General features: G+C 47.8%; 1 protein-coding gene across 5 annotated transcripts in view; it reads left to right on the forward strand.

Annotated features, from left to right (window-relative positions):
- Positions 1–22,615, forward strand: part of DAAM1 (dishevelled associated activator of morphogenesis 1) — a 100,581-nt gene that overhangs the window by 15,261 nt on the left and 62,705 nt on the right. For 4 of the 5 annotated variants that reach the window (XM_074908793.1, XM_074908792.1, XM_074908795.1 and 1 more), the window contains exon 2: positions 3,851–3,948. The gene's annotated coding sequence lies outside the window, so the exon portion shown is untranslated. Of the gene's footprint in view, positions 1–3,850; positions 3,949–10,811; positions 10,941–22,615 lie in introns of all 5 variants that reach the window. The other variant, XM_074908794.1, reaches the window with a different exon arrangement.

Raw genomic sequence — 22,615 nt, forward strand, 5'->3', positions numbered from 1 at the left:
AACTGATTTGGAGCTGTGGAAAGCGGTTCCAGCCATTATCAGCTGTGTCCGCTCCTGCAAAAGGCAGTTTGGGGGTGGGACTGCTGTTGAGCCCGCAGTGGAAGGGCAGCACCTGGCCCTGTCCTTGGTGGTGACGGGGCTGGTTTGACTGATGAGGGTGTGGGGAAGTGCTGCACATGTATAAAAACTGGGGAAATGCTTTGTGCTGGGGAATGTGAGTGCTCTTCTTGATTTTTCATCAAGAAGCTGCAAAATGCAAGTGTATATTGCTTTGTAAGTGGGGCGGTGGTGAGCATCCAGTGGCTCTGCAGTCCAGCAAACAGCCCATGTCTGGAAGCTGAAGCCAGATGCATGCTATCCAGAACAAGGCACAGGTACATCTGGATATTTATTTATTTTTGAGCTACATTTAACCATTGGAGCAAACACTTGCAGAAAATAGACTTAGCCTTGTCTCAGCATCCCGGGTCTAGGCCACAGGTGGCCCTGGGAAGGAGTTTGAGCTTGATGAAAGCATTTTAAGCCACCAGTATCAAGAGAAGTGGATGAGATTAACAAACTGCAATGCTTGAGAGTCCCATACTCCAGGAGAAATCACTCTTTCAGAGCAGACAGTTCTAATGTGATTTCACAGGGCTGGAGGAGGACGGTGCAGAAGAGGTCAGCATGGATCTGTGCCACATCTCACCAGACAGGCAGTCCCACCTCCCTGCCCCAGGGCAAGCAGACCCTGGAGGGATGGTCAGGGCAGTGCACAGGATGCTGTTGGTGGCAGCAGCCTCCATGTCCTACCCTACCTGGCCAGGAGCGGCTGTGGGTGGAGATTCTGTGGATGTGAAGCTGATGCCAAGCAGCATTTTTTACCTATTTGCTTGCAAAAACCATCCATTGGCTCTGCTTGCTGTGGGACAGAGAGGTGGGGACCAGGTGTGACATGGCATAAATCCACACTGGCCTCTGTATCGTCCTCTGCCAGCCCTGCAAAGCCCTGTTAGAACTGTCTGCTCTGAAAGAGTGGTTTCTTCTGGAGTATGGGACTGAAATGATAGCGCTGCAGTCTCTCACTGCTGAGGATAGCCCTTGTTTTGCCTTGTCTCGTTGATCTGAATGAAGTAATTTATAAGGACATTTTCCATGAATCAATAAATCCATGCTTGCTACTGCCTGGGAGGTTTAATTTGTTCTAGATACCGCACTGAGTATCTCTGTCCTGAATTGCACTGTGAAGTCCTGCTCTTTGGGAGAGGGTGGGGATAGGGCTGGATCCTGCAGGAGCACACAGCTGGCAGCTGATGATGCCTGGTCCCTCCTAATTTTGCACCTCCCAACATTGGGCTAAAGACATCAGGGAGGGTGTAAGTGTAATAGTTTCTCTAGGTATGTGTGTGGAGCTTGAGGACTTTGTCCATTATGCCAAACAATTCCTGATGTTACAGGTCTTGGGAAAACTGAAGCCAAAAATAGAGGAGGGGAGGGAGTGTTGGCCTTTGGAAGGAGTCTGCGGTGTGGAAATCTCGGTTACGGATAGGTTTCCCTTTCACACCTCCACATGCTGTTTCCTGTCAAGAGGAATTGAAAAATTCCTGTTGCACCGTGCCACCTCCCGTTCCAAAACCTGCTTTTGTGAGCCGTTTGAAAGCAATGCACGTATGTTTACAAAGCCTGCCATGAGATCTGCCTGAAAGGGAGTTCAGAAGCGCAACTCTGCTGCACATAGAGAAGTAAAATATAACCTCAAGACCCCCAATCCTGAGCTTGTTTCACTTGTTTTGTCCAAGCACCGTGGTCTGGCAAGGCTGGAGCCGTGGTCACGGGTGATTCATCCTGTTGCCAAGACCCAGGAGGGGACCTTGCTTTCTACTGTGCACCGTGGGTTTGGGTTAGTTCCTGACTTGTTCTTGTGGCACAACAGTTGTTTTGGGGACATCTGAGCTGATGGGGCATGGACTGAGGTCAGCCATGCCCATGAGCACTTGGAGCCCGCCTCTCCATCCCACGCTGCATGCCTGGCTGAGCCCCTGGGGACCCCTCCACTTCTCCCCCAGAGTGGCTCTGAGACCATTTTGCATCTTCTGGAGGTCAGAGCTCACGCTGGGGAATCCAGAAATGTTTCCAGAGCCAAACCACGCCACGGCGAGCGGGTGTGTGCCTGGTCTCTGCTTCTCATTTCCTTCATTGCTGCAGAGAGCAGTTGAGCTGCACATGGGGTTTCAGCGGGGTGTCCCCTCTTTTGTTCCTGTATATCAGAAAAGTCTGTGCATGTGTTTATATTTAAAAAAAAAATGTATATATTTTAACATAGCTGTTTGTGAGCTATGCCACTTGAGACTAGTCTGGTTGGATGAAGGAGGGATGTTGCTCGCAGCTGCCTAACTGCTGCAATGGCAGCCATGTGATGGTCCTGCTGCTCCGGCCATGCTTGCACTTGGAAATAAGTGTTGGCAGGGAGTGTTCCCAACACTGCTCAAACCCAGCTAGAAGGGCTCTCTCTGATGTGAACAGGCTTTGGAGTAAATCTTGCAGCACCAGGGGAGAGGTCTGTTGCTGTTATTTGTATCGCAGCCTGGACCAAGGCTTCCATGTGTGCCCATCTTGCATTTTCTGTCCCCACTTTCCCACGCATTTGCTGGTGTGTTGGGATAAAGCCATTGCAACTTCTGATGGCACGACTGGATATGGGCTTGCTGCTTGCCATGCTGCTGCCCATCCTCTGGACAGCAAACGCAAGGTCAAAGCACTGTTGTGCTAGTGGCAAACTGGAGCCAGTATAAAGTCGTAATTTTAAATAACTGCTAGAATGTTTTCTCCTCCCTTTCCTCCCTCCTGTCCCCATGTTCTTCCCTGGCACCGTGTCCTTCCCCACCCACAACCCGGGGGCTGCCTGTATCTGTTCAGGATTTATGTTAAAAGGGAAATGTTATGTACATAATTAAAATGTCGTATTGCTGGGTAGAAATGGGATTTGGTACTTACTGCTGTGACTCTTTCTCATGCGTGAGGGTGAACTGATTGATTACTGAGGTTTGAGATTAAATATTCCCCTGAGCAATGCTGGCATTTAATGTGGTGGGGGGAGGGCAGAGAGAAGGGGAGGAGGAAAATTATGGTTTTCCTCTAAGGCAAGGACAGTAGGGAAATGTCTGCTGAGCACATCCCCTTGTCTTGCTCTGTGCGCTGTCTGCTGTAACAGAGGCTCCTGGCACTGGTGTCATGGACCACAATAAAGCAGGTGCCTTACTCTGTGTCCACGATGATGGGCGAACTGCTGGTGGGCTTTGCTGGTTCCTCTCACCGCTAGGTCGAGCATCCCATTGCGTCCTGTCCCTGGCTCATCTGCATCCCCACCTCTCCATATCACAGTCCCAGCTCAGATCCCTCCAAGCCCAGCAGCTGGGTAGACCTGCTGTGTCCTCCTTCCTCCCTAGGAGCACACCTTATTTATTTATTTTCCTTTTTTTTTTTTTTTTTAATCCAGAAAACCCTCTCTTTTTGGTTTCGATGAGAGTTAAAACCCTGACATGCTGTTCCTCAAGCACATGGTGGGAGCCTCATCGTGCCGGCGCAGGTTGGAGACACCCGCTTTTGCCTGCTTTCCTTGAAGTCTAATTTTAGCTGAAGGTGACGGGATCCCTCAAGGGTAGACCTTAAGAAACACACACGCAAACAAAAACAACACAGAAGCACTTAAGTTTATTTGGATGAATTCTTTTAAAAAAGGGTGTGACTTATTTTTGCGAGCAGCCCTGGCGCACACTGGCTTTGTTCTGCTGCAGTCGGGTATTTCAGGTCTTCCAAGATTTAATCAGAATAATTAGTTACTGTCTGTTTATACCTTCTGTTTTTGTTGCAGGGTTTCCAAAGGGCGTATTTATCTTCCAGAGTGCTGCCTAAGTGTCGCTTAATCATTAAGCATCTGATTTCCTCCAAGTTATCTGTCATGCTGCTTATGTAAGTAAATAAAAAAAAAATAGAAGGGTGGGTGGGGATGGTGTTGGTGCATTCTACTTGGGGGGGCTTGTGAGGATTTTTCCTGATTGTCGCAGGTTTAATTGTGAGTTGTCTTTGGTTCCCCCAGGGTCATGTAGTGATCAGAGGATGTATGTTTGGATTGGTGCTTAATGACCCAGCCAGTTTAATGAGGTTGCTTTCAGCCAAGCCTTCATGTATACCCCACTAAACTGGCAAGAGCTGTGTTACTCCCTGACATTTCAGGAGGGGGAAAAGGCTTTACAGAAATAAAGGGCTTTTGCTTTCACTTGTACAGTTATGCCTTTGACTCCTTAACCTGGTGGTATCCCTTCTAAAAATCACAGCTGTGCGTGGAAATAAGTTACCCCCGTAAGTTTGCCAGTATTGGGAATGGGTGTTTTTCAGCCTGTATTTGCATGTTTGGTTTGGGAAGGAGGACCAGTGATGTACATGTTTCCCATCTCTGTAACATGGGAGATGAGAAAGACACAAAGAACATTGCAGAAGAGGATGGGATGGTTGGAAAGCCTTGCAATGAGGCAGATGTAGTGCTGAACCCACCCTTGGCACCTAAATGAATCCCACCATATTTTCCCTTCAATATTTATCACTGAGAGCAGCTGAGGGCAGCTGTTGTGCTGATGGCAGTGTGGGGCTGGAAAATTTGCTTTATTTCCCTTGGTTTACCCTTTTCTTCCTAAAGTGGGGTGCTAGGGGTTGGTAGGGATTGGGTGCCAGGATGCTGACTCATCAGCTGCCCTCACCACCTCATTTATTGTGTCCAGTGTGTTAACTCTGGGGATGAGGGTTCGGGTGCATGCTGCTTCCATGATGGGTTTTGATCCTTTTAAATCCAGATATGGCTATTGCCATCAGCTCCTCTGCTCCCCTGTGTGATGGGGACCATAAATTTTCAAGGTCAGTAACTTTTGTGTTAGCCCTTCTCGGGGATGTGCAGCAGGGTCTTGCTCTCCTTACCCGGGAGAAGCTCATTAGAGGGAAGGGGCCAGGCCGAGGGCAAGGTGGGACCATTGGGATCTGCAGGGCTTTGGTGGCTTCAGTAGACCCAGTGAAACACGTTTGCATGGAGGCTAAGGTTGAAGTCTATCTCCTCGCTTCATTTCTTGGGGAGAGTAAAGACAAACCACTGCACTGGGACATGTGTTGGACTCTGTGCTGCAGCAGAGCTGAAGCTGGGCATATTTCCCATGTCCTGTCTGCCTCACCCAGCTCCTGAGCAACATTTTGGGGAGATGCCAGCAAATCGTCTGTCCCCTCTGGGACCAATGTGGTGGCTGTCACAGCTGGCACTGGCTTGCCAGTGGCCTTTGGTCTTTCTGCTCTGGTGTGCGTGGTCATGGGAAAAGTCCAATTTGAGGGAATTATTCTTAAAGAAGGCTGTCAACCTGTTTTTTTTCCTTGACGTTTACCCAGCTAGAAAGGTAGTGGAGGTTGAGACGACACCTCCTAAAGTGCTGGGAATGTGTGATGAGTAACACAGCCATTGCTTCTGCCCGGCATGGCCCATCCAGCCACAGCGAGGGATGCTGGATGGTGTGATGGGTCTCTAATCCCCATCCTGCTGGTGTATGCCTGCTGGCTTCTCTCAGCCTTTCGTAGATCTGCTTGGTTTGGGCAGAGGGAGAGGTGGGGATGAGGAGCAGAGCTGCTGGGAATTGAGGAGGGTGAAATCACAGGGAGGAAGGGAGATGGGCACATCGTGGAGGCAGATGCTAGGAGGAAAAGGAGGCGATGTGGCTTGTTTGCCCAGTGCTTTAGAAGCTGCTTAGTTAAATGAAGCATTCACTAGGGAGTTACATTTGGCTTTTAAATAGCTTTAGAGCATGTGAATACTTACTTTACTCCAAATACTTTAGAGCATGTGAAGTTACTCTCTTCTTTCTGCAGCAGGAGTCACCTCCTGTCCCCATCTCTCTTTGAAGAACTCCCCCCTGTTAGAAGTCCACCTTGGGAGACAAGAGGTGCGGCTTTCATAAAGCCCTTCTAGTTCTCCCCAAATTCCTCATCACTCCAGACTACCCATCCCTTGACTTCTCCCAGTCTGGCCACTGTGATCCTCAGCGATCAGGACTGACCACGGGTTCCCTCTCCCACAGAGGCCACTGCACACCAGGAGGTTTGGTGCTCACCACATGGCACTGGCTGGTCTGGAATGAGCTGGCTGGTCTTCCATCGCCTCTCTCTGAGCATCCCATTAAGGCAAAGCTGATGCCTCTTTGGCTTTCCAATGCTTTTGCAGAGCTGTGTGTTACCTCTTTTCTTTCAGCCACCTGAAACACTCTTCCAAGAGACTGGAGAATGATTTTTTTCCTGGAATACCTTATTTCCCCTGTTGTTGCTTGGTGCAGAACTGGATGTTTTTTGTGAGTTTGGGCATCCTGCTACCTGGAAAAGGAAATTTATAGCGCTTAGTTTTATTTAATTCCTGTAGAAATATTTCAAGCTATTTCCTCTTCTTGGGCCCCAGAATAACACATCCCTGTGACAGAGGATGCCAAAGGCAAACACAAATCCTAAGGGTGGGGATGCAAAGGATGTTTGCTCTTCAAAATAATTCATCTCAGTCAAGGATGGGGAATATTCCCCCACATCATAGCCCCCTGGGGGGATGGGCTGTTTCTACACGTTCAAACAGACCATGGCCACCAAGTGCCACTGAGGTGTCCCAGGCACAGGGCCACTTCCCTGCTCTCACCCTCCGCCATGTGCCCACCAGCCACTTCCAGACATGGTGCGGGAAGGTTTGGGAGGAGCTCACCCCATTTTCCTCATAAAACTCCAAACAAGAGGCTTGGCCTGGTTTAGATTTTAAAAATAACTTGCACATTTGGAAGCTAAAGTTTCAGAAGGGCTCCGAATGGGATAATGGCTTTGATCATGGCAGTCTGAGATCAAGGGAGGGCTTTTTGGGTTTGCTGGATCAGCTGGAAAATATATTGTAGTGTCTAGACTTTATCATCCTTGAGCAAGTCTCTTTTTTCAGCTCTACAAAAGGTCTAATCAAAAGCCCACATACAGTTGATAGGAGGGCTCCTTCAGAAAGGAGCCTGCTCTGGGTTTTGATTGTGTCCAGAAGCAAGCTGAAAGAGGTGGAGATCATCTTTGGACTTTGAAGGACCTCTGAGACTCTGCTTTACAGGTGCTGCCATTTGTGATGGGCTGTTGGCCTGGGTGGAAGCTGTTGTGTCAGAAGCGGGGTGAGGAGGCTGGGGACGGGGACCTGCTGTGTGCCAGCCCCACAGTCCCCGAAGTGGTTGGTTCTTGCAGCTGAGCACTGCTGAGACCTCGCTGCTTGCCCTTTGGCTGCAGCAGTTATAACCATAAATATCCATGTTTGTTGGTGTTTAGACTGAACTTCAGCATTTTTTGCTTCAGTGTAGAAAATGTATATTTTTCTCTCTTTACTTTCCATAAGTTTTTAAATAGTTTTATTATTATTTTATTTTTTATTATTTGCCATAATTCCAAAGGATAAGAGGCAGAGGAGTGGTCTTCCAAGGTCCTTTGGAATAAATGAAGGTGAGGACATCTAGCCTCATACATTCACTGACTCTCTTTTCCTGAAAGCCCACATAGCATTCAAGCTCTGTCAGGGTGGAAGGTGCCCTGTTGATAAAGCAAAGGCAGTTTTTCTTTGAAACACTGTGTTTTCTGCACAAGGTTGGGTGTGTTTTGGCAGGTGTGTCATTGGAAAAGTCATCACCAACCATTTCCTCGGCGCATGCTGCAGTGCACCATGATGCCGCACTCGATGCCCGAGGCTTTGGTAGAGTCACAGCCTAGCTGCGAAAGCTTCAGCTGGAAGCTTTGGAAAACATTTGGAAATGTTTTGGAAAACATTTGGATCAAGGATGTCGTAGCTCTGCATCTGGTTGTTTTCCTTTGCTTTGTCCTTGAGAGAGGCAACTGCTGTTGGATTTCTATTTTTTTTTTTCTTTCCATCAATTACTTTTTTAGACATACTTATTTCCAGGGATGAATCAGAGCAAATGCCAGCATGTAAACAGTTTACAGTATAAAATGGCATTAGAATTGGGCTCAAAGGGATCTTGAGACATTACCTTGTCCCCAAGGCAGGGTCAGTTGAATCCATGCATTGGACTGGAAGGCAATCAAGTTTGCTGGGAGTTGTTTTCTCATAAATTATCTAAGCAACAGAGGCAAAAATCTTCCAAATACTGCTGTCAGAATGTGTGCTCAAGCCTCTTGGTTTATTCGAGCTGTTTGCTGAATAAGCGTTGCAAATTAATGCTGGGTTCGTTCCCAGAGCTATTCAAAGTAATATTCCAAAGTAACCTTTTCCTCCTTGGCATTTGCCAAAATACTGCAGCTTTCATGGATGAGATGAGTTTACCCATAGTCTGTTATTTCACGTTGTGCCCCAATTTTTGAGGCAACCAGACCCCAGAAGCCCCACTGGGACAAAGAGCAGTTCTTTGTTTCTTGTGAATTAGACATGACTTTTCAGTTTTCCAGGTGGTCTCCGCTTGAGCTGGAGAGGCAGCAGCAGAAAGCCCCCAGACTCACCCCAGCAACACAGGGTAGCTTGGAATGCTGCAATGCCAGCCCCGTGAAGATCAACAGCAACCTCTCCCCTTGACATTTGGAGGTTTAGATAAAGCTGTAAGATCCTGTGCAGTGGTGGGAGAGAAGTATTACTAGAAATACTCATCTGCTTTGCAATGACTTTTGGTTAATTTCTCCTGCATCTTTCTCTGTCCCAGCTTTGTGTCTTGAGCAATGGATCAAAAAACCTATACGCAAGAGCCCTAGTTTAATCCCCTTGCCTTTTAAACATACTGCAGAGCTCCAGTGGGTCTTTTTTCTTGCTTATAGCTCCCCATTTCAGTGATGAAGCGTTTTGAAAGAGGTTCACCTGTAGACAGCTGGATGCTGGCTTGCTCTCCAGCCAGTATTGCGTTGGTATTAGCATTCACACAGCCCAGATGGTGACTGGTTTTCCTTCATCTGGTCCTTTCCCCAACCAGTTTATAGTAGGTGATAGCGAAATTCATCTGTCTTTGGCCATGTGACAGACTTGGTGAGGGCCCCCCCCCCCCAGCCCATCTGTACATTTAAAGTCAAGATGGCTGATATTAGCGTTATTGTTTGGCCAAACGTATGCAGAGATATCACGGCTTATATTTGTTACAGATGGATTTCTGGATATAGTCTAAGGCATTTTGCCAGCCAATTTTATATCTGTGTAAAAGTGATTGGCATCCCTATAAATAAAGCTGCTGTGGAGTTATAAATCTAAATATACTTATTCATTAAATTATTTTTACATCTCAAGTGGGTTGCCATCCTGGGTTATCATAAGCAAACCATGCTCTTTGCATATGTGTTATCCACAGCTCCAGAAGTGCAGCTTCTGAGGCTTTGAAATATTTTTTCACTTGGAAATATGTGTGTGTGAAACTACCCATGAGTCCCTGTGCCACAGTGAGATGAAGAATCTCTTCACTGCGACCTCTTCACAGTCATCACTGGGAATGACCCTGTCCTGGAAGCTGTTTTGTAGACAGAGCTCCAGAAGCGGTAGTGGCTGTAAATACAGGAATGTGAACTCTTTCTTTTTTGGCTTCACAAATAAGTATGACACTGCTGGGGTATTTAGTCCCATGGTCAGATAGATACTATTCACGTGGCTCCTTCGGTGCTGGGAAGGACTCCCCCACCACCATCTCCATCCATGTCCTTGGGCGGGGAGTCTCACAAAGGGTTTCTTCCCTCAGTGCCGTAGACTAAGCTTTGTGGGAAAGGGGGTTGTTCCACCTCGTTTAACCATCCCTGCTGTCATTTTGGCTACATGAGCAAGGAAGAAAGTCCCCCAGCCCAGCTCCAGGCACTGCTGTGAGCTGGGGGGGTGCAGAGCCAGAGGGAGAGCCCAGCCAGCTCCCCACGCAGCCGGGCAGCAACACAGGCACTGGTAAATCTGGCTTGGGCTTTGAACAGGCTTATGAAAACACTGCGAGCTGCAACCTCAGGTTTCTTCGAGTTTGTTTTCCTTCTTTCAAAACAGTTGAATATTCATTCAGTAGATGATGAAGCATAGAGCACATGTGCCTGAGAGGCAGAATATCAGCCGCCTCACTTTCCTCAGTAATAAGGTGCATCATGGAAAGTTAACCTATGATTTTAGCTTAGTTTCCTAATGAAAGGAAGCTATAAAGTTGGTCTGTCCATCTGCTCCTCTTCCCCCATCACTGACAATTCATCAAGTCCATTGGCTGGTTTTGTCAAAACAGGCGTCAGGTTAGAAGGGTGTTGTGAAGGTTTTTATTAAGGGAAGGGATGCAATGAAAACAGTCTGCACTAGACACCAGGGTATACACATAAATGTTATGAACATCCAAGCCATAAAGAGTGCTTTAGTTGGATTTACCACATTACAAGACACCAGAGAGCCCACACTGCAGGACTCTGCACAGACACATAAGTGTTGCAGGGGGGATGTTCGCCTGCATGAATTCTCTGATGTCTAATAAATGTAAGTTCATCCTGCAGCCTTAATATAAAAGTTGCTTATATTGCTTAGGTTCACAGAGGGAAATCTCTTCGTTGTTAGTGTTGGTATTCGTAGTGCTGCTTACTCCACCAGGTGTGGTTTCTGTAGCACAGCAGGGTCAGTGCAGTCTTGTAGGATCTTCAGAGGCTGGTACCAACATTTGCATGTCTTCACCCTTTGCTGGAGCTGGATGCAGGTCTATGTGCCATTCGGTGTTGTGGAGTCAGGGGAGGACAAGCTGCTGGGATTCAGCATCCTGAAGGTGGGAGCTGGACGATGGTGTTGAAAACTGCGTCATCTTCCGTTGCAGGAAAGCTTAGCGTGGCAGATGAGCAGCAGATGGAGAGGAAAGCCTGTCAAGCCTGAGTGGTGGGTCCTGTGTCCCTGCCCCTGGGTTATTTCTGGTGCACAGTGGCTGAGCTGTAGCTGCATGGTGGAGGTAAGAGGTTGGCATCTGTGTGGTATCCTGAAGGTACCAGGAGCAACATGTGGCTTGGACAGACCAACTGTATTTGTCAAACTTTAAAGTGAAATGAACCACCTTGCCTGGTGCACGTAAGGGCAAAAATTACCTTGGCTTTGGCTTGAGCCCTGTTGTATGGCTAATGCCAGCAAACAGGGAGGTGGTGACCTCTGGAAATGACGTTCCCATGGTCTCCATGTCCTGCTTCAGACCGTGATGTAGTAAGAGAAGCCCTTCCTGCCCAAACCAGTAAACAGCTCCTGGTTTGCACGTGTGACCCAAGCTCTGGAGGTCCTGGCATGGGTGTGCAGGGCATCTATAAGGTAGTCTGGAGGTTATGGTGTGACCAGCTGTGCTCAGTGCTGCTGGGAGCTAGCTGCTGGTAGATGGGTCCTACAAGGGTGTGTGAGATCCTTGTATCACCTTATGTCTCACAGTGGGGAAGGGAGAGACCCAGAAAGACCAACCACCTACTTCCCTGCACAGATACTGTGGGGTGCGAACAGGACTCGGTGTTCATTGTGTTCCTGGTGAGCTGCCAAATGTTTGCATATCTGACTGGTAGGTGTCAATACTTTTTTCCACGCCTGGTTTTTGTTCTCTGCTTTCCACCAGAGCTTGAATTCTTTGCAGTGTTCGTTTTTTTTCTCTTTCTTTTTTTTTTTTTTCCCTCTCTCTGGTGCCTTAGTAAGAACACAGCTGAAGTACTGGGAGCCCAGACTAAACCTGACTATTGCGTGTTACCCGATTAGACGCCATGGTAATAAGCATTTGAATCTAAAGCTAGATTAGGCAGGGAACAGTCTGGGGCTGGATTTGCATAGCATGCATTCCTTTTCCATATGACGTGTTAGTAAATCCACTGAAAGTGAATTTATAAAGCTCTGGCATGCTTCAAGTGCTCCTGTCGATGCATGGGTTGCTTTCTCCATGAGGCACTCAGCTGGGCAAAAAATGCCTGTGATTGCCTGGAAGATGCTTTTTCTCCCCTCCTCCTGCTCTCACAGCTTGTGTTGCAGTCGATGGGGATGGGTAGCTCTTGCCAGCTCTAAAAACCTGCATTAATGGAGTTTTGAAAGGTTTTATCTGTAGAGGCAGTTATTTCAGGGTGTTTTCTGTTCCTGTGGTGTCTCTGGTGGTAGTGGGATGAATCTGGAGTTTTCAGGTACCTAAATCCAATGCGCAGCTTCTTCAGGCTTTCTCTGCAGTGTTACGGGTCTTGTGCTGGAAAATGCAGGGAAGATTTGTTATCCAAAAGACATTTAATTTCCTTCCCCTGTGGACAGTGATGAGATTGTGGATGATCTCAGGGTCACTCTCTCTTTGAGTTAGTTCATTAGTGTGCTTTTAGGGCAACCAAGCTGCATTGCTAATTTGGAGCAATTGGGCTTCCAAGATTAGACATGTGTTACAAAATGTTTTTCAAGGTTTAGGGCAGTGGCTGGGCATCAAACCTGCAGGCTCTCTGCAGTTGTAGAGAGAGGTTTGAGATGGAGGTTGTGGATATTGGAGGTTCTGGATGTGCTTGTTCCATGGTAGGGAGGGTTTGAGATGGATGTGCTTGTGTTAAGAGCTAAGCAGAAAACAACATTTATCCAGCCCATTCTCGTGGTGACTCCCATCTCATGGCAAAGCGTAGAGCAGTGGTACCTTTAGGTGTCTCAGCAGAAATGCTCTGATGTTGTTGCAGTCCCCAAGCCAGTGGCTTGGCTTTGCTTTTTTGCTGTCCAGGCTCTGATTAGCCACTTAAAAAGCCAAACGAACATGGCTCACCCTGCTTGAAGCCTTCGCTTGGCCAGTTTGTGACCTTCGTAGCATGGGCGTGAGGAAGCATGAATCGAGGAACAGGGCTCAGCTCACTGCGTTTCAAGCTCAGTTAGACCTGCTGGACTCTGCTTTGTTATCAGTGGTGTTGTCTGGGCCATGTTGAAAGATCTGGCCAGCTGGTTAATGGAAAGCTACAGCCCTGAGTGGCTCCTGTCAGCAAACTCAGTCACCATCTCTGCTGCTAGAGGTGTTTCAGCTTCAAAGCTGCTAAAGGAATGGGGTACTGGGGCCTTGCTTTCTCACTGGAGAACTAGGCAGGTCTGATGTCAGTCACATACATTGCCCTGAAGCCAGGAAAGCAGATGAGCTTTGAAGGAATGTCACAAAAGCACTGATCACAGCGGTACTGTGAACCCTTGCCCAGCTGGCAGATGTGAAGATCTCTGCAAGACCCTGCCACCCCCAGGACTCAGGAACTCTCAAAGAGGTGAAATTTTCCATTGCTTCAGATTGTGAGTAAACTGGACTGATGTTGATGGGGAGAGGTACTTTCACTTTGTTGGCCAGTGGTGGACTCCAACCTCAATGAAGAAGTCATCTGCAAGGAGCAGTCAGCTTGGAAGGGGTCAGAAGCATCGAGGACTGATTCGAAGACTCAGGAAGGTGAATGAAGTGATGGTGTTAAACTGTGGAGAATCTCTGCAGAGATAGCAGTGGGTGCACAGGAGGGAGCTGGTGGATGGAAGAGAGCAGAGCACGGTGCTGTACTCCGGCAGAAATGGGAGACATTTTGGCTTTCTGAGCCAGTGTCGTGTCTGTGGTAACTGCTGGGAAGGTACATCTGTGCTTGTGGGTATGTCTGGAGTGTGGCTAGTCTCAAATATATGAACACCCAGACTTCCCTTCTGCAGCAGATGAAATTAAATTTAAAAATTCAAACACAGTTATCTTCTCTTGGGGTGTCTGAGCCTCTCAGGATCCCCTTGGGTCACTTTTTCAAGCGGTTCTTTGCAATTGCAAGGCTGTTTTCTTTTTTTTTTTAATTTTTAATGAAAAGGAAGATCATTGTATAAATACCTACAGGGCTGAGAAGCTTGTATTGCAATTGGTGGCGAGTGCAGTGTGAAAACCTGCAAGGAAGAGAAATCCACTTCTGTGCATAGCCCTGGTGGGGAGGTGGCCACTATCGATGCGATATTGTACCTTTGAGGTGGGTTTTCTTCCTGGAACATTTAGTCCAGTGGGGTGGAGAGGCTCATTTTTAAAGCAGCATATACTGATGGAGGCAGGCAGGATGCCTGAAGCATTATGGGTGCTACAGATGCCCTGTTCGGACTTCAAACTGTCTGGAGAAAAACAGATTTGGTTAAATCAGTGCACAAAAGAAAAAATAAAAATCCTGTGCATGTAGTCAGTGAAATTTGTTTTGTAGTGATGCTAGTGATGCTGATACTTTCCTGGATTAAGCATTAAAATAGCCTCTATTGATTTTTAAATGCATGCCCTCGGGATTTCCGCTGGACAGATGTTCCCCTCTGAGTGCTCCTGCAGGGGAAGAGGGACCTTCCTTCAGTCCATCCCCGGCAGCTATAGGTCAGCCAACTTTGGAGTGAGCTCTTCCTTGCTCCCTGCCATGCGTGGGAGACAGGATAGTTAGAGAAGGCAGTTAAAACAGCATGCCTCTGTTGAGCTGGGTCCTCCAAATTGCAGATGATGGGTTAGAGCAGCTCTCCAGGGAAACCCGAGTCCCGCTGTCCTGTGACACGTGGTGGTGCAGCTCCAGCCTGGTCAAAGCAGGGCTTTTGCCGTAAGCTACATCACTGTTGCATTCACATTAAAAAAAAAAAAAATCAAGCCTTCCAATTAGTCTCACTTTCTGTGCTCACCTGATTTTCTTTATCGTGTTTAAATGCAAACAGTCTTTTAGTGTAATGTGATAAAAATTGCTGCTTTTTTCCCAGGCTGGGTGGAAGCAGGCATCTCATTGGAGCTGTTGGGGTCGTGTTGTGCCTGATGCAAGCTCACATATATTGTTTTTCAGTGTTCATCTGCTGAAGCACAGGGAGGTATTAGTGTCGTACTGGAAGGAAAGCAGCTGGCAGGCCATTTCTGCCATCAGACAATATCTATCAAGGAATTCTCAACCCTAGGTTCATACTTTAGGGGGAAAAAAATCACTCTGGATTAACATCAGGATTTAAAAATCTTTAAAGGAAAATCAGCTCAGCAGATGGGTAGGCCAGCTGAGAGATCTGACAAATGTGTTTTGTTTGCTTTGGGCACTTTCTGGACTACAAGTTTAATGGTATTGTGAAGTTTAATGTCTACCCATCAGAGTCCCTGTGAGGAAGGACTCCTATTTGCAGCAGCCTCCACCCAGTTTCCATTATGAAAGAGAAAAAAACCAGCTTGGCACACACCACAAGCTGTATGAACACCAGAAGTTCCAGTAGCCTCGGTATCCACCCTTATGTATGGATAATCCTAAAAATCTCCAAACATAACCCAAAACTAGCCCATGGGGACTCAGCCGGTAGCTCCTCATTGCCTTGCTGTGGTGGTGGCCCCACAGCAGACGTTGCTGTGCTGATGGACTGGAAGGGTCTGCCGCTGAGCCACTTGGAAACTCCAGTTTGCAAAGCCAAATTAATTAAGAGGCTTTAAAAGAGGAAAACCCTGCCTGCCTTCCCCCTCAGTTTTACACTCAGAGAGACTGTCTCACCCCAGGGATTACTGCTGAAATGGGAAGCAGCGAAATGGAAAGCTCAGCAGTGAGGCTTTGCATACGATAAATCAAAGTCACAGCCCAAATATTCATTGGAGGAGCAGGGCTTGAGGCTGGGGGGGGAGGAAAAAAGGGGGAATTAAAAACAAGGAAGGTTTTTATATGAACTATTGTTCTCCAGGAAAAAGCTAATTGGCAAACAAATATCCTCCTCCAGTGGGAAATACAGCTTCTCTCTCCCGGCTTGCCAGGCTGTTGAGTTTTTATTGACAAAAGCTTTGCATCATCAAAGGGAGTAAGTAGCCAGAGCTGGGAGTGATCTTGGAAATGAAGCAACTTAAATCCACGTCCTTTCAGATGGAGAGGGAAATACTGAGAGGGGAGGTCTCCTTCCAGCAGCTGGGCTGGGAGGTGGTCCCAGTGCCCAGTATGTCAGGAGGTTTCTGACTACTGAAGCTGTTCTTCCTGGCTAATTATATATAACTTGTAATGTTTTGGGGTCAGATGCAAAGCCTGGTATTATCAGTGTCCTGGAGGTGTTTTGTGCTTTGTGTGAGTGTTTTCATCCAGTTCGAGCCAAAACCAGCAATGGAGATAGGGTGGGGCTGGATTGCTGGATGATGGGGATGCAGCCAGGATGGAGGAGTATGCTTGGTGGGGCTGTAGCAACCCCCTGAGCTGCCCAGGGGGTCTCGCATCCCTCTCTTGACTGTTTTTTTGCCTTGAGGGCTGCCTGGCTAAGGCTTGGCATAACCCAGCCTGGATACCTGCAAAGGTTCCCTGAGAGACTGGGTTCAAATGGCAAAAGACAACTTCTCTGCAAGGCTGCGGGCTGTCAGGGGAGCCCCGGGTCTGTGCTAATCCCTCCCTGCGCGTGACCTCGACTCTGAAAGGGCTGTCTCTGCCCCTTTGAGCCCCACCACAATGCAGCGCCGGCAGCTGCTACCCCGAAACAAGAGCAGGGTGAGGGGAGCACCAGGAGGGACGGCCCCTTGCGCTGCCTTTCCTTTCTACTGGGTTTTTATGTGCTGCCTTTTGAAGCTGGGCCAGGGCGCAGGGAGGGCAAGGGGATGCTCCAGCATCCTTCCTGAAGAGCCCTCCACCACCTTCGCCTCCCTCTGCCTTCCTGAGAAGTCTCTTGGGCTTAACCCACCTCCTACAAATGTTGTGCCTGCGTTTCAGGATGCAAATCATTCAGGGTACTTGAGGGAGGGAATATGTGACTTGAAAACTCTTTCTTCCTCCCACACCCAACCCACTCTGCTTTTTGGTTTGCTTCTGTAAAAGAAGGACCACAAATCCACCCGGCTGCTGGAAAAAAGACCTGTATGAGTTTGTAGAACTGGGTCATTTAGCACCCTAGTGAGTATAAAGAAATATATATATTTATATAGGTTCCCAAACTGGGTCTTGTCTGTGGTTCCACGCTTGTTGTCCTTGTTCCTGAAATAAATGGCATTTGCCTGAGCTGATCTGCTAGAGCTCCCGTAATAAGCAGTCTGTAGCAGTTTGGAGGATCTGGCGCTGGCACTTAGCTCGTCACCAGTTAAGTTTACCCTTTCAGTGGAGAACTCGTGACTTTCTTCGGCGTTACTGTGCTGCTCACTGTCTAGCTGACTGGGAAACTTCCAGCAGGGTTTGAATTTTAATCCTCAAAAACTAAACAAAGGTTTGCTCCGGCGGTGTCTTCCCTGGTCGGATTCATCTGTGAACTGAGCTGTGCTGGTCTCTGCAACCGCAGGGGTTGAAGGGCTGTGCAGGGATCCCTGGGGCAGCTGATGGATGCTGCGGCATCTTCTCCTTGGACCCAGGCTTATCTCCATGGGGCAGACGTGGTCCTGCAACACACCAGCAACCATCCTCTGCTCTGAACTTTTGCTGGCTCGCCAAACTGAGCGGCGCTGCTCTGAGGATTGATTTCAGTTGGAGAGTGTTAAGACAGATCTCGTCTCACCCTGCTGTGCACCATGCTCTTCCCCCCTGAAAACTGGATTGCAGAGTCAACAGCGCGTGTGCTTCCCTTGGCAGGGAGCTTGCTCACGCACTGGAGAGGCGGCTTCCAAGCCAAGCCATGATACTCTCGCAGTGCGATGGAGGTGATTGCTCTTTTTGCTGGGTTGCATCATCAATACCTCTAGATAGGAGAGCTCCATACAGACATGAAAAAAAAAAATCTCTCCCAGCACTTTTATTGCTTGTAGTAGGCTCATTTAGATTGAAAAAGGAAGGCAGGCTTTTTCTGGTGTGTTACAAATTTATGCAATTCCCCCCCCCCCCCTTCAATGAATGTATAAGTGTTTACCAGCTTTGTGAATAACCTGGTTAGATTTTTCTTGCTGACTTTCACCATCAAGCACCCGAAGCTTGTCTGCCCTTGAACAGTGCAAAAAGCCTCTTCTTGCGAGACAGCAGGCCCAGATGTACACCAGGTTGTGATGAATGCCACAATAAAAGGAAAAAATACAAAGAAGAAGCAACACATTTTGGGCAAGCGCTGGGTTTTTGACGGTATTGGCAGATGGGGCTTTCCAGGAGAAAGCTGAGAACCTGCGACTGCAGCCAGCTCCTGCCAGCATCCTTTGGGTACCAGGCAGCCCAAGCAAGATTTGGAAATGCAAAACCCTCTTTGTTGGGTTCATGGAGTATAACAAGGTTTCTGGGAAGGGGAAGGAGGATCTGGGGTAATTCAGGATTTGGCAGATGTATTTATAAATCCATGAAACCCAAATGTTTGAGATTTGCTTACGCTGAGAATTACAGCTGTTGTGATTCAGTGATGAGTCAGGCTCCTCCTGGCAGTTGATTTTCCTGTGGCATCATGGGAAGGGTCCTGTCCCCATCCCCTTTCGTGGCTGCTGTTTCATAGGTGGATGGAGGGGGAAAAGGCAATCATCAAACAGTTTAAAACCCTTTAGCCAAGTGTTTTGGGTTTTTTCCCCCTCCTGCTGATACGCACGGATTTACACCAAACACAAGCATTCTTCTCCTGTGCAGCCTGTGCATGAAAACAGCTTTACGCTGGAGAAAGAGGTTTTTGGAAATTAGCATGTGCAGTTGTGGACAAAATTTGTCCTGGTTGCTTTAAACAGAAACAGTTGTGCTCAGTGCAGGGTCCATGCTGGAGGTACTGGTGATGGGCTTAGGTCCTCCGGGCTTCTGTGGTGGAGGTTAGATGGCTCTGCTTAGAGGAAGACAACCCTATTTCTGAGCTTTCCATCCACACAAGAGCTCAATTACAAAGCTTTTATTTTTAAAATTAAATAATGCTTGGATCCCCCTCATTAAAAAGTGTTTCTTTGTACCAGTTTTGGTGCAGACATGAAGCAGAGCAGCACTCCTCGCTCTTGAGAGGGATGAGCCCAAATGCTGCTGCCTAATTGTAAGGGAAGAGCACCACACACACGTTTTGGAGGGCTCGCAATCAGGACTAAACCCAAGAAGAGGTTGGGTCAGTGAGCGGAGCCAAGGAGGGTGCTGGCTGTCTTGGGTTCATAAGGTGAAAAATCAAAACATGCCCAGGGAAGGCTTTGATGCTTCTCAGGGGATGCCTCAAACATACATCTGGTCTGAAAAATGCTGTGGGAGCATCCAGATTTTATTGCTGTGGAGGTCTGGACATGACTTACAGCGAGAGGAAAATCATCTAGAATTGTTTGTTTAAAAAAATGATGCAAGGTATTTAGTGGGTTGGACGTGCAGCCCAGCACTGTGCTCTGCGCTGGGTGTTACATGCATAGGGAGAAGCGCTGAGGGGGCACCGTTGCTCAGCAGTGGGATGGGACAAGCATAGGGTGCAGTGTGTGGGATGCCAAATTTCTGCCTTCTATATTCTTAAAAGTGGTCCAGAACACCTGGCTCTAGCACTTGGTGGGGGTGACAGTGTCTTCTAAAACTGCCTGCCGAGGCCAAGCACCTCCCAGCCACTGCCAGCCAAGGAGGTCACTTTGCAGAGATGGAAAAGTCAGAAAATTTCCATCGGTTGGGAGCATCCCAGGCTGTGCCGAAACTCCGCAGGGTGAGGGGACGCAAAGCTTGGCGTGGCCTAAGATGCCAAAATCAGTCAGGTCTCGTTAGAGTCAGACAGTGAGCATTACTGCACTTGCACAAAAATACTCTCCCCTTGTGCAATGCACTGAAATAAAGCTCCCCGCTGAGAAAGAGCTCACTCAGGATCCTGCATCCTTGTTTTGGGAGGGTATGGGAGAGGAGCCAGGAAAACAACACGCTAATATTCATATTTGAGGATTTAGCTCCTTGCTTCTGGGCGGGTTTGGAGGCGGGTGTGAAGGGGAGTGTGCACGCTCCTTTGCATGTGTTTGTACCCTTGCTGGGTATTTTTAGGCTGCAGACCGCAATGCTGCAATACCGGTGCTGGCTTTAAACCAGCTTGTTGGGGCATCGGTCATAGACAGGCTTTGGCAGCGTCTTGCTCCATGCGGGCTAATTTAGCTTGCTGAGGAGGCTGTTGAATATGCAAGTGGTAATTGCTGCTCTCCTTTCCTTAAAGCAAAGGCGGAAGCGACACCGGGGTCCAATTTTCTCCTGATGACTGATTTCATTTAAGCACTGCTCAGGGCAATGTAGGCTTGATGATTTTTTTTTTTTAGGGCTGGGGAAAACAACAAGACTTGTCTCTCTGTGCATCGCTGAGCTGCAGCCCATGGCCTCTGTCCTGCGTGGGAACCCCACTCAGTCCTGGTGGCATGCATAGGCTAAGCTCCTTCTACTCTTCCTCACCCTCTTCTCCCTGGGCTTCCAGGCTGAGCCTGTCACACACACATTTCCATCTTGTTTCTGTGAAAGCGAATTTGTTTGGGAATGATTCAGCCCCATCAGTCCTGCCTTGGGATTTGGGGTTTGGCTAGAAGTTCCCTCAATGACCCTTCCCATCCTATCTTCCCTGGCTCTGTACATAAAGGGGCAATTAAACTTAATTTATTCTGGCCCGTTCAATAGTAAAGTCCAGAAGGCACCATTAGATCACAATCTGACTTAAATTTATTGATGTAATTAGTGCTCAAAGGTATAAATGGGAGGTGGGAGCAGGACACTTAACATGTGATGCTGCATGGGACTGGTCCCTTCTGCTTTCCTTAACACAAGCCTTCAGGTTGCTAGAGTCTGTCAGTTTTTCTTTGTGAATAACTGATTTCTGTAGGATTTTCAGGGAAGGAGAAGGCTGCATAGCTGGACTTTGTTCTGACGGTGCAATCTGCGCTGTCTGCAGCTCCCCACAACCTGCCAGGGATCTGTGTTTTGATTTTGATCCATCATGTCAATGAATATTCATCAGCCTTCTGAAGGTTTAATGCTATTTGCCTGGTAGCTAACATACTCTCTCTCTAACCCTTTTTAGCCTTGGTTGCTAATAGCCTACAGCCCACTCAGCCTGCACTGTAGGGTGGTTTGGTTTTTTAAATTGTTTATAGATGAAAATGAGGAACCTTAGTAGCTCCAGAGCTGGAAGCAGCCCAAAAATACCTTGTCTCGGTTGCTACATGACTGTCTGCTTTAAAACCCGAAATAAAATCTTGCATTTTGGTCTGTCATTCAGACTCCTCGTAAAACAGTGTCAGGAGCATGTATCTCTGAAGAGCAGGTGGTGTTCTGATAAAAACTTTCTGTACATTTTTGCAAGCCCAAGTCAGAGCTTGTACATAGTACCAGGTTTCAAGGATGAAGTTGACGTAGTGTTGAAAAGGGGATGGGAAATGCCCTGTGGAAGAGGAGAACAGGTCTGTTTGCTCTGGGCCAGCTGCAGGAACAGAATCAGGCCCTGCCCTGGACATGGCATGGCCATACTCATGGACTGGGACCAAGCAACCAAACTTTGCACAGCTAAGAACATGTGGGTTGGGACCGAGCTCCTGTGCCAGACACAAAGCGCTGGGCAGCGACCAGCATCTCCCTCTGTGCCCTGTTCCTTGTGGCTTTTTAAAACCCAAACCTGCAACGTTTTCCTCTGTGTTGGAGCGGACAGAGGTCCATGCCTTTGTTTTTTTGTTTCCATCCCTCCTTTAGGAAAGAAACTTTCCAGCAGGTCCCCAAACCATCCTAACACTGAAGGGATGCCAGCAGGCTGCTAATGGATTTGCTGCGGTGCTAGCTGTGGGGGAGCCGCGATGAGAGAGCTTTCACGGCAGCTGAAATTCCTCCAGCGGCTGCATTTTTCTACATCCAAGTTGCTAAATGTGAAATGAAATTTGGGGTGCTTTGGGAAGGGGGACCCTCCGGACTGGGCACAGAGCAGTTAACACAGCCTGGGATTATCCTGCATGAAGACCCAGTAACCGTTTTCCATCATTCGTGGTTCAGCAGATGATTACACCATGTGCTAAAAACATGCCATCAAAGACAATTCAAAGGGTCAGTTCCTCTGTTAAAGTAATGTGGATAGAGCCTGAGTTTTCTATAAGGTCCCTGTTCTGGCAGGGCAGCGTTTGACATGCAAGCGGTGGTGCAGGGTCTGACCCCACGTCTGCCTCGAGCTTGCCTCCAGTGCTGGCTCTCCGTGGGACATGGTGGCTGTTTATTTGGATGTATAAATCCATAGTTGGAGTGGAATGACTGGCTCCAGGGAGATCAGACACTCCTCTCCAAATGCTAACCTTTTTTCCCAAGTCTCTTCACAGCTTTGTTAATAAATCTGAGTCATCCATATTTCTGCATTAACCTTGGCTGTTTGTCCTGTCTCTTAACATCTCGGCATCTTGTTTCGCAGAGACGAAATGTGTGGGTGTGTGGCTTTATAAGACAAATGTTTAGGATTTTAAAAATTCTCTACTTTGATTTTTCTCATTAGGGTGTTTCTCTGCCATCCTCATTCCTTGTAGGCAGCCCTCCTTTTGTATCATTGTATCATTGACTTGACAGTCACAGTTTTGGGGCAGTATTTGTCTGGTCTTTGCTATTATCAGTCAGGCAAGACACATGTCTCCTGCCTTGAGCTTTGCTCCCAACCTGAGTTTCAGAAACCAGCAAAACCCAAGTGACCATCGGTGCGAGTGATGCCCGACGTAAGCACTGTGTAGGAAAGTCTGAGCTACCGGCACCGTGTGATTTTTATCAGCTGAAATCGCGTCTTGTAAATATTTACTGGAATTTCAAGTAGGGTTTATCTAATTAAAGCCAAGTAAAACTTTCCATGAAAAAGAGCCAC

The sequence above is a fragment of the Athene noctua genome, chromosome 6 (genome assembly GCF_965140245.1).
Source record: "Athene noctua chromosome 6, bAthNoc1.hap1.1, whole genome shotgun sequence".
In the NCBI taxonomy this organism is placed as follows: domain Eukaryota; kingdom Metazoa; phylum Chordata; class Aves; order Strigiformes; family Strigidae; genus Athene; species Athene noctua.